The sequence below is a fragment of the Artemia franciscana genome, chromosome 3 (genome assembly GCF_032884065.1).
Source record: "Artemia franciscana chromosome 3, ASM3288406v1, whole genome shotgun sequence".
Taxonomy (NCBI): domain Eukaryota; kingdom Metazoa; phylum Arthropoda; class Branchiopoda; order Anostraca; family Artemiidae; genus Artemia; species Artemia franciscana.
The window spans coordinates 45,053,654-45,068,141 of record NC_088865.1 but is presented as its reverse complement, the minus strand read 5'-3'; the positions used below and the strand labels follow the sequence as shown (position 1 = coordinate 45,068,141).

At 35.7% G+C, this 14,488-nt stretch overlaps 1 long non-coding RNA gene across 1 annotated transcript in view; it reads left to right on the top strand.

The window, feature by feature from the left end:
• LOC136025316 (uncharacterized) overlaps positions 1-13,182 on the top strand; it is a 40,413-nt gene extending 27,231 nt beyond the window's left edge. Inside the window, exon 4 of the long non-coding RNA XR_010617055.1 lies at positions 12,843-13,182. This is a non-coding gene — a long non-coding RNA (uncharacterized LOC136025316). The remainder of the gene's footprint in view (positions 1-12,842) is intronic.
• The last annotated feature ends 1,306 nt before the right edge of the window (positions 13,183-14,488 follow it).

The following is a 14,488-nucleotide window of genomic DNA, read 5'->3' as shown; positions in this document are numbered from 1 at the left end:
CTGGATGTCCTAAGATTGCTGAATTGACCGTGAATAGTAAAATAGAAGATCGGTGGAATAATTTTCCCCTGCACGTGTTTGAAGATGTTATGACAGAGGTCGATATTGTGTGTCGAAAAGCAGAGCAGCTTCGAAATGACGCAACTACAAACTTAGCTGAAAGCTACATGTCAGTTGTTGCTAAATTCATCGGAGGAAAGCAAATAAGCCGGTCTAAACGAGGTTCATATCATGCAAGAGTTCATGGAGCAAGTCTTGCTTATAATTCAGGTCCAAAATGGCATCAATTAGCTTGGAAAAATATTTTTGGGCTTAGTCCTTCTAGCGTAACAAAAAAATATTGTAATAAAACGGCTAAACTCCGTGTAATATCTAAACGTAATTTGACCAGTTATTATAGTGCTCTTGGAGGAAAACACGTTGCTAAGTTAAAAAATAGAAACTATAACTTTGGTAATCGTGACTATGGACCAAATTGCAATAAGCCAGACATGACTTCTGATGAAATGAATTTGGCCATACAAAAATATACTGACGAGAATTTAAAATTGGATTTTGCCAGTACAAGCTGTTTGTTCAACAGTACCAAGGGCCAATCCAAAAATGACACTTGGGTTGAAGAAAGATCTAAGAGAATAACTAGTAGTTACTTCCACAGAATTGCAACCAGAAAAAACAGCACCAGAGTTGCCCCAATTGTTAAGCAAATTCGAAACTTGGGACCTAGATTCTGCTCTGCCCTAATGAAAAAGGGCTTAGATTTAGAAGTAGTGGCACTAGAAGCATATGAAAACAAATTCAACTTAAAAGTCGTAAAGGGAGATCAAATAGGACTCAGTGTGCATCCACAGTATCAGTATCTTGCTGCATCTGTAGATGGGCTGCTCCCTAATGGCACACCTATAGAGATAAAAACGGTGCATAATATACCAGAGTTCAAAACCATTTATGATGTGGCCCAGTCAAAAAATTTAGTTAAAGCATTTTTTCTTGAATTATCCAGTGAAGGTCTTCAGCTAAAAAAAATCACAGGTATTTCGCCCAGATACAAGGCCAACTCGAGATACTGGATAAAATGGTATGCCACTTAATAGTTTATAACTCTATTGAGGATTGGGAAATAATTACAGTTCACCGATCGAAAGACTACTGGGAAAAAATATTTCCGAAGCTTGAAGCCTTCTGGAATGAATCCTTACTTCCTGAAATTTTAGACTCAAGGGTTGCAAGGAATATGGAAATCAGAGAACCTGTGTCTGTAAAATGTACAACAGCCCACCAACCGAAGGACTCAAGCTTGTCTCAAGAAATAAAAAGAGGAAAAAAAAGAAGGTTGAGTCGAGTTGAAGTGAACAGCAAGAAAAAAAACGCACAGAAGGGATCGGGGGAGAACAGTGAATTTACCAGGAACTCAATGCATGAAAACAGTGATTTTGAAGAAATAATTTGGTCTGATTTGGAATAGATAAATCTTCGTGTTTGATAAAAAAAATGTGTTAAAAAATATTGGCAAGGAAAATTATTTTTTCCTCCATAAATTTCTGTCTCATTCTTCGTCAATGTCCAAAAATAATGAAGTTTCTTATCTGGTCTGAAGTATATTAAATACATTTAATACAAACAATTTTAGTTTTTTTCTTATAAATTTCTTGTATGTTACTTGGGCTTAGTATTTGTGATTTTTATAGTTTTTCCTACAATTATTACGTTTTCTGTACAATTCGTTCATTTTTGGTATTTAATTAAAGCGTCTTTAAGTTTCTTTCCGAAATCTTGTGCATCTCGCCCTAACACAAAATAACGTTAATGCCCTAATCTTATTACAAGGAAAATAGCTTTCATCTTATTAATTCCAAAATACTGACAAAAAAAAACCACTATAAAAATCAAGGTGACTGGAAAGATATTGAAAATGAACTGAATGTGTAATGTATAATTATTTAGTGTTTAATATACTAATTACAGGAAACATCAACAATTAAGGTTTACAGATTCTATTTAGCGACAATTTTTTATTTTGGTTTACGGTTAGAACGGAACTCTAGTCGAACTCCTATGGGCAGTAATTTGTGTCCTTTTTGGTTTAACTTTAGCACTCATTTTAATTTTTAATCGTTTAGGATTTAATTATTTGTATATAGCAGTACCCATTTCTTTTATGTTTGGTATAATTATTTATTTTTATTTCTCTTCATTTTCAGTCAATTATGCATAGACAGTAATGTTTGACCGTTTCACATTTAGATCATTGAAGGATTTTATTTTCTGTCCGTCTGTTTCAAATGGCTCTTTAATTTTCAATTACTTAACTCACTAGCCTAATTGTATAATGTACATTCCCAGATTGCTATGAAATCACGATCTTGTATCAGACTTAGCAGACATCTGCCATGCTTGGGATACTTATGTCATGCTTGGCACAGATCATTCACTCTTAGTATTGTTCTCACAGTTCCGCTATGCTTGGCACACTTCTGCCATGCTTGGTACTAGCCACCTGAGGTATATGATTTCTGAGAGTGAAAAACCTCTCAAACATTCATCCTTTTTCTTTGGGTAGTTTACTTTTGCATGTGCGGACTGTTTGTTTTCGTTGTTGTATTTTAATGGGGGCAGATACGATGGACAAGGGTTTTTAAATTCCTTTTGGGAAATCCCAAACTTTTTACTGTTATCGCTTTTCTTCTATTTCAATAAAAATTCTTTTTTATGTGCTTTAACCCGTATGCGCCTGAGAGGCTATATTTCTTCCAAAATAAGTTCATTAGTACGGGTATGCATTGAGTTTTTCGTTTTACACAAACTTTTCCTCTTGTTATCTTCCCAATAAATTAGTTTTATTTCCATCAATTCTGTTTATGTGCTACTTTTTCATAGTAAATTTATGATGGAATGGCGGATTAGTCTTCTTAGTTATTTAGCAGGATGAGATTGAGGAGCACAAAAACACAAACGTACGCAAACACAGGAACAAGTCTACACACACACATCAAATTACCAATTACGCACTTATTGTTTGATGCAAGCTGTGCTAGAGTTTTGTTCGCAGGAATTCTTCAATTCAATTCAATCATATATATTTAAATAAAAACACATAATTACATGTACATAATCTGCCAGGAAAGCACAAAAGTGCTTGACTAGGGCAGAAACTTAACTAAAGAATAATTAAACAATCAACTAACAGAAACAACGAATCAACTGGATTTATCAAAAAAGAAAAAAAAGAGAAAAAAGGGGAGTGACGAAGAGAAAGAAAAGAAAAAAAAGAAAATAAAAGAAAAGATCGAAAAGAGGAGGACCGCATGATATTCAAATCTAAACAGTATTTCTGGAACGACCCTTCACTGCTCGCTTGAAGGTAGTAAGGTTATTTGAGTTCCGGATTTCCAAGGGGATTGAATTCCAGATAGCTGGTGCATATCCGTAGAAAGTCCTTTGCGAAAGCCAAGTTGGGTATCGCACAGAAGATTCTACTCCTGGAGGTAATCATACATTCTTTCATGGATTACTTTCTCATAAATCTTCGAAAAAAAGGTAAAATAGAAATGGATCGGTAATTACTCGGTTCATTTTTTGACTTCCCTTTGTGAAGGGGTAGCACTCAGGCTAATTTAAGTCTTTCTGGAAAAGTTCCCTCTTCAAGTGATAAATTAATCAGATGAGTCAAAATAGAAATAACAATTGTTTTTGTTGCTTTAACGATACTTCATCTACTCCACAGGATTGTTATTTCATACACATAATTATTTCATTTATTTCATTTTCATCACAATTTGTAAAAAGGAATTCAGAAGTAACATGACGAGGTTTAAGTTTGGGGACTGGTGGACTTCGAGAACTGAAGATTAAAAGAAAATAGCCAGGTGGGTGTTTCACCCACCTGGCTAACTGCTTGCAATTCTCAATACCCAAGGGTTCTCCCAATAGCCAAACAATTTTCATTTCCAAACGGACTCGGTTGAGGTTGAGGTTTGGGAGAGTTCACGCTTTACATTTCAAAACAGACACCCATCTCGAAAATAAAAGATTTGTCTACTTTTCGTACAAGTTCTACCATTTGCATTCAATGCACATCGAATCAAAATCTCTGAGCGAAAAAATATAGGATTACCCTTTAAATTGATGTGCAAAAGAAAACACTATTTTTAGCTCAGCAGTGGGTATATTTTCTTTTACATAACCTGTTCATTTAAATTAATCTCCGTAGAATCTAACGTGCTTTTGCTAAACAAACATCTTTTGTTTTTTTCTCCCACTTGTTTATGTTTTTGTCAAGTCTCATAAACGAGTTTGCTATCGAATAGATACTAGCAGTGGCGTTATTAAGATTCTTAGAATCTGTTTCAGAAATTGGGCGGGAACAAAAAAGACCATTAGCCTTAAACTGAAACATAAAGCTAAGTCAAACTGAAACTAAAACTTAACTTAAACCAATAACGCCATCTTAAACTGATTGGTGCCAAGTATTTTTAGCTTTTTTCTTAAATTTTTTAAATAGGTTTCTTTTTAATTTAGTTTATGCTGCTGAATAACTTTACCTGTCAGATTATTTTTGTCAGATTGAGATGTTTAGCCCACCGCCTCACACTAAGAATATTCCAATTGAAGGTGAAAATTCGTTTTAACGCTTATATTTCGTTCTCGTGGCATATATTGTTTTTGTGGTAATTGTAGCCTACAATTCTGAAATTCTGAAAACACGACTAAAATATATAAAATAACAATTGAAATATATACTGGAGGGAGGATATCAACTTGAAAAAGACCAGGAAACACATGGGGGGGGGGGGTTTCAAATAAACATGAATACGCCAATTATGCAAACAATATAAAAAATACTTCAAATTGTAGAACTTTACATTACAAAATTTAATAGGTCACAAATCCGAGCCCCCATCCCCCTTACCTAAAGTCATGTCTTGACTGAACACACTTTGTATACTTATGTATATTTGCAAAAGAAATCGAACGAGTCTCTTTTTATCTTTCTGCCCTAACCTAAATAAAACTCACTTAGAAAAGTACAAATAACAAACTTCCTTTTGAAATCCACTATTTTATATTGTTTCCTCTGGACAATTAATATTTTTAATGTTATCTCTTAATTTATAATCACTGGCTCTTTTTTCAGATATGAGAAAATGATATCTGGAAAATATTTGGGTAACATCGTACGACGGGTTTTGGTATCACTGGCAAGAAAACACTTAATTTTCAATGGAACTTTTTAGGGATGTTTATTGGAGCCGTTCAGATTTGATTCTGAGTACATTAGTAAAATTGAGTAGAGTCTAGAAGGAGACCACCTAACTATAAAAATATATTTAAGGAGCTTGGGGTCAGAGTTTTAACTCAGAATGACTGTGCAAAAATAAGGTAATTTGCACTGTATTGTAATGGCTATTAGAATTTTTGTAACGCTGGGGGGTGTAAGAATCAACATAATATTGCTAATTTGTTTTAAATTAATATTACTTTAACTCAGTCTGGCAAACTTATTTTCACTATATCTTATCTTTGCTGCTAATCTGACATTATTAATTGTTTAGGAAGGGATGAAACATGATATTTCTGTTCCATCATTGTCCTTTCTAAAAATGTTTTCAAAGACAGGGGCTATAAGTACTTGTAAGATTTTGAGGGGGACAGGACAGATTTAAGGAAGTCGATTGCCATTGCTTAGCTCTGTCTGGAGAATATATTTTGAGTGTCTTTAATCTTGTCTAATGCTAATTTACCTCTCATCCTCCCTGACAATTAACATTTCTAATTACCGTTCCCGTCATTGCAAATCTCAAATTTTCCACGGGATATTTCCCTCCTTTCTTTGAACTGCTAAAAAAATGTTTGTCAAAGTGTCTATAAGGACAGCTAAAATCGGTTTACCCAACAATAATACAAACATTACATGTATTTTAATGAAAGTTACGCGCCTAGGGAACTTAACTTAACTTAAGGGAACTTAAGGGAACTTAACTTTTTCAGAAATTTGGAACGACAGTTTTAAAAAGACAATATTTGTTGCTAATTTTATAGATTTAAAACTAAAACATATACAGTCCAATCTAGATTCAAAACCTGATTTATTAGATTTTTAAAGTATTGTAAAAAGAGAGTCTATTTCTTAAAGATTCAAAGACGGAAAAAATGTATCCTGATTTTTAAAATTTGTTGTATAAAAACTTGTCCTTGGGAAATTTTTCAAACAATTCTTAGTAACGAACTGTAAGTAAGGAAATTGCCAGATTTTCAAAAAAGGGGAGAAACACCCCCTAAACCTTAAGGAATCGTAAAGAAAATACACCGTCAGATTCTGCGTATCTGAGATCCCTATTGTATAAGTTTTAACCTGACATGTGCAAAAATGTGGAATTTTGTAATTTTTGCAGTAAATAAGATCATGGATGTGTGTTAGTTGTTTCTCTTATCCCTATGGGTGATTGCATGGAGCCAATAATTCCAAAACATTGAGAAAGGGCTCATTCAGATGGAAATTAAAAGTTCTAGTGTCCTTTTGGAGTGACCAAAAAGATTCGAGGGAGATTAGCCCCCTTCCCACACCCATTTTTTCTAAAGTATTCCGATCAAATTTTGAGCTAGCGATTTTGGGATAGATATTCTTGTATCTATCCCAGGCAATTTATATATCCAGGTATTGATAGCAATTTTGAATTGAATGCATGCTGCGAAATTTCTCCCGACGTTTTAAAGGACTATCGTTTCCCAATTGCAACATCTTTTCCACAAAAATAATGATTTAGTGCGCCTGTTCAAAACAGCAATCGATTTGATGCCTACTGATACGCATAAAGTTGTTATTTCCGCTGACAAACGCCTACTGGCGAACATGTGCGTAAATACAATGCTGCAACTATCGACGAAGTGACAATCGTTATGGTCGGTGATCAGTTTTTACCTCGACATATTATTCTTCATAAGTGAAACGCTCAGTTGGTAAGAATTGCTGAAACTCATCGATGCTACGATGCCCTACAATATCCTATCATTCTTTGGGATGGAGCCGACGGCTATCACTTAAATAATAAATTGATAGATCAATCCACTAACAAACAAACGGATAAGAAATGCAGCGCAATGAATTATCATTCCTATACACTCATGATTTGTCACATTGAAGAAAATTATATTTTAAAATGCCATCAATTGTCAAAGATTGAATCATAATGTTTGCTAATTATCTGTCTGAATCAGACCAAGCTCCGCTCTGAACAATACATTCATTTGCGAGATGCAGTTGTAAATGACGGTAATACCACTAACGTTGGAAGATTAATGATTTTACCTTCGTCATATGCTGGCAGTCCCCGTCATATGCATAAATATGCTCAAGATTCTATTGCGTATGCTCGTCTCTATGGTCGTCCAGATTTATTTATTACATTTACATGTAATCAATCTTGGGACGAGATGCAGCAGCTTTTACTTCATGGACAATCGGCGTTTCATAGACATGACATTATGGCTCGTGTCTTCCGGAAAAAGTTGAAATCACTGATAAACTACATAGTAAAATTTTAAGTGTTTGAGTCAGTGCGATGCTGGATGTACTCAGTGGAATGGCAAAAACGAGGATTACCACACGCACATATTTCAATCTGGCTACAAGATAAAATTACTTCTAATGAAACTAACGATGAGATTTCCGCTGAAATACCTGATGAAAATGTCGATAAGACCTTATATGATATTGTGGTGAAAAATATGATACATGGACCTTGCAGTGTACTGAATGAAAAATCATCATGCATGGCCAAAGGAAGGTGCACAAAGCAATATCCTCGACTTTTAGTAGTTCAGTTCAGTTCATTCGGATTTATTAAAAAAAAATTATAACAGTCATAACATACTTAATCTCTCATCTCTATGCAAAAACTGCATGCTGAGTCCTATATCACCTCAAAAATAAATACGCATTATGGCTCTCCCTCCACTTCTCGATACAACCATGGCCCCTACCAAAAAAATATCTTTACAAGTCCCCACCTCGTCATCCAGGAGCAAACCACTCCAACCCCCACAAAAAAAACTCAATAATAGCTAAAATCACTTTTCTAATTAGATTCTTTATTCAAATTAAACTAATTCAAAACAAGATAATTTTTTATTCTCTTTTTGAAAGAACCAAGGGAGCTCCTATCTCTCAGTTCAAGCGGTAGGGTATTGTAAGCCTTAGCACAGACGATGTCAGGCGAAAAATCCGACCTCACTGTTGGCGTATTTCGAATATGGATCTGTGCAGATAGCCTTGTAATTGGAAGACGCTGTTCGGATACCAAACTGAATAGATTCCTAAAAGGCGGTGGAAGCAAGCCGGAGAGGAATCTGAAAGCAAAAACCAAGCAGGAAAGCTCAAACAGCGATTTCAGCGAGAGATAATCTTCTGTGTGTTTGATGATCTTCAAGGCATTCTTCTGGATGGAATCCAGTTTTTTCAGATGGGATTTGAATGTTGATTGCCATACCATTGCGCAATATTGTAAGTGGGGTCTAATGAGTGCATTATAGAGAAGGGTAAGGGTTTTACGTGGGAATGTTTGCTTCAGTTTCTTCATAATACCCAGATTCCTTGAAAGCTTTAATTCTACAGCATGGATGTGAGGAAGGAAAGAAAGGTTTTCATCTACTATTACTCCTAAATATTTTTCACATCTATTTACTGGTCGTTGAACCTTTCCACGAGACGTCGCAATTCCTGCTATTTCTGGGTGAAGGGTTCCTACCCTAGAAAATAGTAGGATGCAAGATTTTTCTACATTGATGACAAGTTTGTTGGCATCCATCCACAGATAGGTCTCTTCTATGATGTTTTCAAGCTTCCGCTGGAGTGAAGGCATATCAAGTCCGCAGCAGGTAATTGTAGTGTCGTCAGCGAATGCTACAAGTTCATCTTGCTCGTTAGTAATGTCCTCAGATGTTTGAGCAAAGCATAGGTTACAGCATTTTTGGTCGTCATGATTCGGATTAAGGATACGAGTTAGGTCATTTACATGGATTAAAAACAAAAGAGGACCGAGGATTGATCCTTGGGGCACACCAAATTTCACAGTAGTGTCGTTTCTTGGGTCGTCACCAATGTAGATGCACCTATTTTGACGGTAAGATTCAAACCATTGAAGGGCTATCCCTCTCACTCCAATATGTTGTAGCTTTCCAGTAAGATTGTATGATCCATGCTGTCAAATGCTTTCTTGATGTCAATCAATATAGCAGCTGGCAGAAGACCTGAGTCAAGTGCTCTGTTGATGAATAAGCTTAAGGATGCCAGAGCATCTTCTGTTGAATGACCAGGTCTGACGCCAAACTGACGACTATTAAAAAATCCTTTTTTTTCGAGAAACTGGTAAAGTAGTCTTTGTAAGGGTTTTTCAAAAACTTTTGAAAAAACAGATAATATGGATATGGGTCGGAAGTTTGATGGATCGTCATGAGGGCCACCTTTATGCAGAGGGATTATTCTTGCTTTTTTTAATATCGAAGGAAAAACACCACTTCTTAGAGACAGGTTTATCAAATAAGTTAATGGCTCTAGAATAGAAGGGAGGACTGCTTTCAGGGCTTTCGTGTGTATCCGGTCAAATCCAAACGCTGATGTGCCTTTCAAGGTCTTCACAATTAGCTCTACTTCAGTTGCTGTCACAGGAATTATTGCCATTGATTTGGTGCATGCTGAGCCAAGGTAATGCTTGTAGGGTTTGTGGGGACTTTTCGCAGAATTAGATGTAATTCCTCCTATCCTTGCAAAAAATGTACTGAGTTCTTTTGCAACCTGAGTGGGTTCCGTAACAGCCTCCCTGTTGACAAAAAGTCTGGAAGGCAATTCTGCTTTCTTATCATTTGGTCGCAAAACCGAATTAATGACCTCCCAGACTTTTCGTCCATCCTTCCCACTTTCAGATATTTTATTATTCACATAAATTTTTTTTGCTTTTCTCAGAACTGAATGAAGGCATTTCTTATACGTCTCATATCTCTCTAGGTTTTCTCGGTTTGGGTGGATTCTGTAATTTGCCCATAACTTATTTTTCTTATTTATGTATATGAGTAAGCTTTCGGTAACCCATGGACATATTAGGGTATTTTTTCTTCCACGGTTTCTTGGTTTCTCTTTAAAACAGCATGCTCTATATGCAGCTACAAACGCATTGTGGAAAATTTCAAAACCTTCGTTCACATCTTCATTTGCTAGGACACTGTCCCAAGAAACTTTTTTTAACTTATCGTTTAACAGTTTAAGATTCTCCTCTTTAAGATTAATTACTTGTAGACCCTGGTTAGTTCTTACGAGCGGAGTTGGCATCCTCGCCGTGTTGCAGACAGTGTGTATAGGAAAATGATCAGATGTGTCGCTGGTGATGACTGATACCTTCGCCGGACATAATGTAGAAAAAATGTTGTCAATCAGTGAGTGTGTACTTTCTGTTACTCTGGTTGGAATTGTAATTGAAGGGTAAAGATTAGACCCTGACATAATAGTGAGAAGATCCACTGAGCTATTTCTTAGAGGAAAGGCTAGATTAATGTTAAAATCACCCATGATGATCACATCTTGGTTCTGGTTTCCTATCAGCTGTAAAATCTGAGTTAGTATATCCATAAAAGCAGAAACAGAACCAGAGGGTGAGCGATATATTTCTCCAATCAATATCTTTTTCTTAGAAGGCCCACATAGCTCAAGGAAAAGTGATTCAAAAATGCCTTCAACATTCCGGCTCAGTTGGTTGTTAATATGCACAGCATACTCATTCCTCGCATAAATAGCCAATCCTCCTCTGCGAGCCTCTTTTCTATGTAGAAAATTTGATTTATAGCCTGGGATATCTAGGAGGCTATCCGTTTGTCCTGTAAGGAATGTCTCACATAATCCAATTATGTTGGGTTGCAGTTGGTGGCACATTGAAGTTATTTCCATAAACGACGAACATAATCCTTGACAGTTAAGTTGAACCACAGAGAACTGAGATTCAGAGTGCCGCTTGGTTAAATCTATTAAATCAACGTATATACTTCTAGGATAATTACTTTCCCTAAATAACGGTAAATCATCTTCATTACTTATTTTTTCATCAAAAATTATCTCTAAATCCAAAAAAGAATTCTCTAACTTTTTTAACCGGTTACTACTGAAGATGGTGGTAAAACAGCAATAATAAAGAAGCATAACGGTACACCCATCGAAGTAGATAACCAGTTGGCTCTTCCATATTCACCTTTATTATCAAAACATTTAATGCACAAATAAACGTTGAATACTGTAACTCCGTAAAGGCAATCAAATACATAAATACGTCAACAAAGGCAGCAACATGGTAGTTTTTGACTTGCAGTCCGAAATCAATGATATTGATGAAATCGTACAATATCAGGCTGGAAGATTTATAAGCAGTAATGAAGCTGTTTGGCGAATTCTTTCATTTCCGATGCATGAACGAAGTCCAGTTGTTGTTCACTTAGCGGTACATTTACAGAACGGACAACGTGTTTATTTTTCGGAATCCAACGTGCAACAAAGAGCTCTGAATCCACCGGATACAACGTTAACTGCTTTCTTTTCGTTATGTCAAAATGATTCTTTTGCAAAAAAACTGCTGTATAGTTCGTACTACACGTGCAATGCAAAAAAGAAATCATTTGAACGTCGAAAACAGGGTAAGTCAGTCGACGGCCAACCTACCATCTTCAAAGATACCACGATAGGAAGACTCTACACCATTCACCCCAATCAACATGAATGCTTCTTTCTCCGCCTGCTTTTGGTGAAGGTACCCGGTTCGACGTCCTTTGAGTATTTGAGAACTGTAAACAGGAGAACTGTAAACAGTACTATACATGACACTTACCGTAGTGCATGCCAGGCTCTGAATTTATTGGAAAATGACCAACATTGGGAAAACTGCATCAATGACGCGTGCGAAACTCCAAGTCAAAGTCGTGCATTGTTTGGAATCATACTAACAACTTGCTCTCCTTCAGCTCCTACAGAGTTATGGGAGAAATATAAATCGAAAATGGCCGAGGATATACTCCATCGAAAACGTTTAGAGACGTCACATATGACCTTTGATTTTACATCAGAAGTTTATAACTACACTTTAGTTACTATTGAAGATTTGTGCGAGTTTATGGCAAACAAACCTCTTCAGGATTTGGGAATGCCTTCACCTAATCATAAAGCTGCTATTTCAACATGCGTAGGATCAGCCCGGCGGCGAAGCCACCGTTTCCCAGCTTTGTATACTGTCTGCGATTAGAACACAAGGGACAATGAGAGTCCATATATAGAAGCCTGCCATAAGGAATGCTGGGGCCCGGCGGCGATGCCACCGGTATCCAGCTAGTATATATATAATATCTATATATATATATATATATATAGATAAGTTGTACGTATGTTTTTTTTGTATGTTTTGTAAAAAGAGGGTTTGCATATGACGTCATTATAAGTATATAAGGCTTTGTATATGACGTCATTATAAGATGACGTTACCGACCGGGACACCGGGACACAAATGACGACCGGGAAATATTGCCCAATGTCTTAACTCAAATCAACTATTGTTTTACATAAGAATCTAGGACATGCTTAAGGGCTATTTCAAGTCCTTAAAACAGTCCTTTGTGGAATTTTTCAAGGACTTCCGCTCAAGACTGATATACGACCAAACGTTTTAGAGCATAGGTATGCTCGTTACGGTTGGTCTTGACCCTTGATCGCTTCTGTTTCTTCTGCAGCCCTAGGTGAATTTTTCAGCTTTAGTTTATTGTTACAAGCAATAGATTATTACATATATTTATTTTTAAGGCTTTTATTTCCTTTTCAGATGAAGTATCTTGCCCCTAAGTCTATTGACTGCTTATATCACGTGATTTGAGTTATAGATGGCGCTGCTTAAACACAATCACAGGACATAACAGTATAGACTGCTTGGAATTTGAATCTGGAGATTTTTCTCAAATTTATCCACGGTAAACAGAGTTATAATGCTGCATTAAAGAACAAAACTCAGCCTTAATGTTTGCTTCACGAAAACAAGAATATCAGCCTTAATGTTTGCTTCACAAGAACAAGAATATCAGCCTTAATGTTTGCTTCACAAGAACAAGAATCGGTACCTTTTGTTTTATCTGGACATGTTAAAAAATAAATTTGTTATAAGTCTGTGTAAGTCTTTTCGTTTGAAACTAGAGTCATTTAGTATTAAAACTACGAATAAATTCCCACAATACCATAGAAAGTGTATTTCTTTGGAAAAAACTATCCAATGTTCACCCTTATAAAACTGATGCCTTTCTGTTCACATGAGGGGAGAGGAGGGTTAATTAGACTATATGTCGTATAACCCTCAACGATAAAAGTCCACATTCAAGCGTTGCTTGCTTAACAAGGGAAACCTTGTGCCAAAATTAAGCTTGTAAAATTCCTCCCCCTTGAACATCTGGACGTAAAAATGATTATTGTGAGGGTCTGGTACACCCTCCTTTAAGAAAGCTATTTATAAGATCAGGAAGATATTTTCAGAGCAATAGAAGCTAAAGGTAATCTTTTTGATGAAATATATAGCCTATCCCTCCCATCCCATTTTAGTTGTGTACACCAGTATATCAATGGGAGGTATTGTCTTATATATTGTCTTATCTACCCCAGACATATTGTCTTAGCGCAGTATTTAAAGGATGGAACAAGGATCAGTCTTATAAATTCAAAAAAAGTTTATTATGAATCTGTAGGTGGAAATTGAAATAGAAAATGACAAAAACTGTTGCCACTGCTTTTGGCTTTCTTTCCCCCAAGTTTCTAGATGCACGTAAATACGTTCAATTAAAGAAAATACATAAACAGAGACCATGCTTTAAATAGAGACACTGGATTTATTCTTATATACCCAATCGACGATACCTGAATGCAAAGGGAATCAAGTAATTTAAAAAAAATTACTTTATTTCTGCTCATCTTTGAGCCGATGTTTTATGCAGATGTTTAATATTGCTCTTTAAATTTCTTTGAAAAACTTATTTTGTGGAAAGTTGAACAAAAATTAATAAACTAAGAGTCATGTCAATTTAATAAATCACCGACAAACTAACGTAAAAACTTTATTGAGTTATATTTTGCCTATAGTAACAAACCCTGAGCCTAATTGATGGATACAGTATTAGTCTTTAATTGATCAAAACTATAGAAAGCTATAACTTTACAAATCGTCTTTATTGTAAAAAAAAAGCATAGAAAAGTAACTAAAAAAGGCAACGCTTCCAAAAAAGTTAGAAGTTACTTAAAAAAAGTAAAAAGCTATTAAAAAAAGTAACATGTAAAGTACATGCATCCAAATTATGCTTAGTCAAAACAATTGAGTTGCCGTTATAGACGAAAAATTATGGAAACCAATAACAGTAGGAACTGACGATCAAACCAGAAAGCCTAACACCAGTAACATCTTGTGCGGTACACTATTTCGCCGATCAAGCC